Below are 5,246 nucleotides of genomic sequence, written 5' to 3' on the forward strand. Positions count from 1 at the left end.
CTTTTGTCTCCTCCCCCCCCCTTCTAGATCATCCCCTTTCCACTTCTTCCAAGGTTTGTACTGGAAAGGCACAGATCATCCTTGGCAGATGTTTGAATTGATCTCATACAAAGCACTTTGGGGATTAGCTCAGGAGCTATCAGCTACCTTTCCCCCAAAGAGCAACTGATTTACTGTAGCACTGCATAATACTTAATGGGATAAAGTCATCTAGCACGCAATTATCTTACGTTGGTAGAGATCTTTCCAAGGCTGCATATTTTCATCCAGTGTGTAGTGAATAGACAAGACGGGCCTCATCTTATATGTAAACCATCAACTGTGTCATTGCTCCTCGAATTGAAATAAACTTGGGATTAACTTGCTGGAGATCCTCCTTCGCTTTTATTGAGCTGAAATTCTAAGCATATTTTTAAAGCAGGAGTGTGTTAGTCTCCTACAGGGGCTTGGACTTTCACCCTCAATCCCACGAGTTCTTTTTTTTTTTTGTCTCGCACAAAAAGTCTGTAAGAAGTTCCTGACAATAATAAACGTAGATACTGTCTGTTTGCAATTCAAACAAATCAAATTTAGCCATCTGAGTAGGTTCCATGATCTTCACCAACTATTCTTCTATTGTGGGTGGTGATGAATCTTTCTATCTATAGTTCCTTTTTTTTCTTCTAACTGTTAACTGTTTTGTTTTTGTCCTTTCCTCCAGAAAGTTAAATTTGTTTATAGACCAAAACATGCAATCATTTCAGAAACAACAAGTGATGTAAAGTGGGGTTTATAATAAATGATTTATGTTCCATAAAGCTCCGAAGATTAAGTCTACGTCTACATATTCTGTAGGTGTAGTGCCATTTTTCAAATCTTTTCAAAAAATTCCTGAAAGTAGAAAACTATCACATAGGGAAGAATTATTCTAGTTCAATCTCTAATTTGCAATAATAACTCTCAGAGGAAAATCTCCAGTTTTTTTCTGCCCAGATGCTGGAATACAGATAGAATTTCTCTTCGGCTTTTTGTGGTCCATTTGAAGCAAATCACTTAATCCAACCTGATTCTATTCCACATGGAGAACAAGACTCAGGAAGAGCTGTGTATGAAATCATCTAATGCTGAGACAGCAGCCCTCCCTAAATTAAAGCCCTCAAAGGATGCCAATCTGCAGCTGCCTAAAATCTACAGAGGATGTCCAAGTCTGAAACATGGGACCCAACACATCTCGATTGGGTGAACAATAGAATGCTGTCTATTCAAACTATGGAAAAGAAAGAAGCAAGCAAGTGTTGAAGGCAATCCCTTTAATCACCTCGTTTCTGGAGCTGAGCACCATCTGGCGTTCAGTTTCATTATCTTGCAAAAATGCTGAAGGCTCAAAAGGCCATTTTTGATGGATTACTCAGGGAATTGATGATGTTGAACTTTTTGATTTATGTTAAAGTAATGGAGCAGGGGGAGGATTAAGTAGAAAAATGATGCTTGGAAGGGTTTTTTAATAAGCTTTTTTAGCGTGGGACTCTAGAAAACAGGATATCTGACCAAAAAGGGACATTTTGCAAAACAAGGCAATTATGTATGTAGATAGATATGTAGATATGAACATAGATATAAAGGTAGGTAGGTAGGTAGGTAGGTAGGTAGGTGGGTGGGTGGTAGGTAGGTAGGTGGATGGATGGATGGATGGATGTAGCCTATCTATATCTTCCAGCCAGCATGGCTGGCCAAAGAATTCTGGGAGTTGAAGTCTAAGAAATATTGATTGATAGAGAATGGCCCACACCCTGCTAACCTTTCATAAGATCCTACAGACCTGTCTCTGCCCGACTTGGGATTCTTGAATGTACGTATGCAGGGACCGGTTTCCGGGTTAATTTAGCAATTATGATGGGTGATTTATTCTTGGCTGCTATGTATTTTAATTTTTTATATTGTTGCAATTGTTTTAATTTTATTCACTGCCCGCTTGTTGAGATGGGTGGTTGTACAAATGGAGTAAATAAATAAATAAGACAAATAAATACATTCCCAGCTTGCCTTTTCTTTCTACTGTTATTTTTGCAAGATTCTTTCAACTCTCAAACTAATATTCTTTGAAAGAACTATAAATCAGATAAACTATAAACCAAATAAGCAAATCAACCAGAGCTGCAGACTTTTTATTTTTTAATCAAATCGACTTCCTCTCCAGCGTGCGAGAAATCTGTGAGAAAGAGACACAGAAAGTCTCGGTCCTAATGTACATGTAGATATCGGTCCTAATTTGAAACAGTTCACTTGCTAGATTTCTTGTGACAATCGCTTTCATCTTAATCTTGCTACAGAGAATTGGGAGGGATTTGTGCTTGGAGAGAGAAAAAAAATCACTTTCCATTCTGACAAGCTACCAAAGGACTTTCTTAGTTTTGCAGAAAAGGGAGATAAGCAAATTGCCTGTCCTTGCTTGCATCTAATGCCAACTTTTCTAGTCTCTCCCTCTCTGTCTGTCTCTGTCTCTGTCTCTGTCTGTCTGTCTGTCTGTCTGTCTGTCTCTCTCTCTCTCTCTCTCTCTCTCTCTCTCTGTGTGTGTTTAAATTCTCTCTTGCATTTTTAGAGGAAAGATGACTTTCAGCATCCCTTGAATCTAGGTCAAGTCATCTAATGATTATTGTAGAAGGTGTCCCAAGTGAAGATTGGCAGTTCTTATCTGATCTATGTTATCTATGATGCCAGATGTCAACAATTATTTTATAAGAAAACAAGTAATGATTCTCTCAAATCAACCTTGCTTTGGAACTGTTTATTGGCTGCAGTGTGTAAGTTCCTTCTTCTAATCTAGAACCTTTTTCTCTTTTGTTTCCCACTCACTACCTATAAACCTGACACTTCCGGATGAGCTCCCATCATAATATCATTACATAAAGCAGTGGTTCTCAACCTGTGGGTCGGGATCCCATTTGGGGTCAAACGACCATTTCACGGGGGTTGCCAAACAAGGCTGTCCGCCATTTTTTTCCCCTTTTCTTTGGCCACGCCCCTGGCACCCGGTGATGTATAAGTGGTTGGGGGTCACCACAACATGGGGAACTGTATTATGGGGTCACGGCATTAGAAAGGTTGAGAACCACTGACATAAAGCATCTCTTCAACGAGTCACAATGACTGCTAAAGAAATGTTTGAATCTCTTGATATTTTTTCCAGCCAGATCATGGGTGGATGGAAATCTTGGTGGTCAGTTTCTTTGAGAATTGGGAATGGAGGAAATGGAATATAAAAAATAGCCATTCCACCACTGCCACATCAATTGTTTCAAACAACCTTAGCGCCAAGGCATACATCAGAAGACAGATCGCTAATCAAATCCAGAGAGGAAAGTATACTTGGAACTAATTACTGATGGCACAGTAGGAATGGACCTGCTGTTGTCTGCCAGAGAGGGACATAAATTGTGTTTATTTATTTGCATATCCCACCTTTATTATTTTTACAAATAACTCATGGCAGCGAACATAGTAACATACCTTCCACCTCCTGTTTTCCCAACAACAACCCTGTAAGGTAAGTTGAACTGCGAGAGAGGGACTGGCTCAAAGTTGCTCAGGTGGCTTTCATGACTAAAGTGAAACTAGAACTTACTACTCTCCTGCTCTCTAACCTGATGCCTTAGCCCAGGGGTCTTCAAACTTGGCAACTTTAAGACTTGTGGACTTCAACTCCCAAAATTACTCAGCCAGCCAGGGCTGGCTGAGGAATTCTGAGAGTTGAAGTCCACAAGTCTTAAAGTTGCCAAGTTTGAAGACCCCTGCCTTAGCCACTAGACCAAGCTGGCTCAGCCTTCTATTGTAATCAGTTTGGTTGAACATCTAATCTATTTTTCTACCTCCTCATCTCAAGTGTTGCTGCTGATTTGCTTATCCTTCTGTTTACAAACACAATCCAGAAAGCAAAGCAAAGCTGTGTTATGGCTTTTCCTTCTTCTGCTTATTTTTCCTCATTTGTTGTTGTTAATTGCAAAGTCGTGTCCGACCCATCGCAACCCCATGGACAATGTTCCTCCAGGTCTTCCTGTCCTCTACCATCTTCTGGAGTCCATTTAAGTTCATATCTACTGCTTCAGTGACTCCATCCAGCCATCTCATTCTCTGTCGTCTCCTTCTTCTCTTGCCCTCCATCTTTCCCAGCATTAGGCCTTTCTCCAGTGAGTCCTTCCTTCTCATTAGGTGGCCAAAGTACTTGAGTTTCAACTTCAGGATCTGGCCTTTTTCCTCATTACTCATGTCCTAAAAATTTCTGATACTGCAAGGATATTCTGAGCAGTATCAGAAATGTCTTCTCGCTATGACATAGATCTCTGTACATGCCTGGGGCTTCTTATTCCTAATAATTAGCTTAGGAAGTCTCAATTCTCAGAGATTTGCAATTCTCAGGTATCTGAAGGAGAGGGGAATAAGTCCTGTATGATGAATTAGCAACATTTACAAGTGAAGCCGTGGGGCTTATTCAGCGGACTAGAAAGTTAAAAAAAAAATCGATCACATTATTAGAGAAAGGTCTATTGTACCCCATGTGCCAACAATCTCTTAAGGAAATATCCCATTTTACAGTACCTGTAAAGAAAAAGTAATTTGCAAGAGGAAAATAACTAAGATAGTTTCACAGCTAATGAAGCTGTTCAGTTGGTGTGGTTTCCTGCAGGAGCTGAAATGCTTTAGATGTGCTGGAAAATGTAGCTTTTTTTTAATGAGTAAAAATGGGTGTCTAAGTAAAAACCATGTGACAGGGTGTTAAAGTGAATATGTGAGATCTAAAACATCGGAAGAGAATATTTGTAGCTCAGAGTTAACTGTGGGGGTTTTTGGTGTTCTGTGAACTTGATGGTTTTCGTGCAGATGTTTCATTACGCAGAACCTACTCCCTCTAGAACTGATGATGTTATCTAGTTTGGTAATGAAATGTTTGCAAGAAAACCACCAAGCTCAGAGAACACCAAGGACCCCACATCTAAAACAATGGATAGGTTTTGATGGCATCAATGTTAGTGAGGGATTTTTGTTGTCCTTGTGTTTTTTTTTTATCTCTGCCTGCTCTGATTTCAAAGGGTTGTGATCCATTATGGACCATGGTCTTCTGATCTTTTGGTACCTTTAGTAGAGATTTTGATTTGGGACCTGAATCTTTTACATGAGTTCAGATCCCAGTCTTTTACCAGTTGTTCATTACCACCAGTAACAAATATATAAAAGTATAACAGGGCTGTTGAGATAATTCATTCAATAAATGA

The sequence above is a fragment of the Crotalus tigris genome, unplaced genomic scaffold, assembly GCF_016545835.1.
Source record: "Crotalus tigris isolate CLP2741 ecotype Arizona unplaced genomic scaffold, ASM1654583v1 scf7180000024362.2655971311:6658466, whole genome shotgun sequence".
In the NCBI taxonomy this organism is placed as follows: Eukaryota; Metazoa; Chordata; class Lepidosauria; order Squamata; family Viperidae; genus Crotalus; species Crotalus tigris.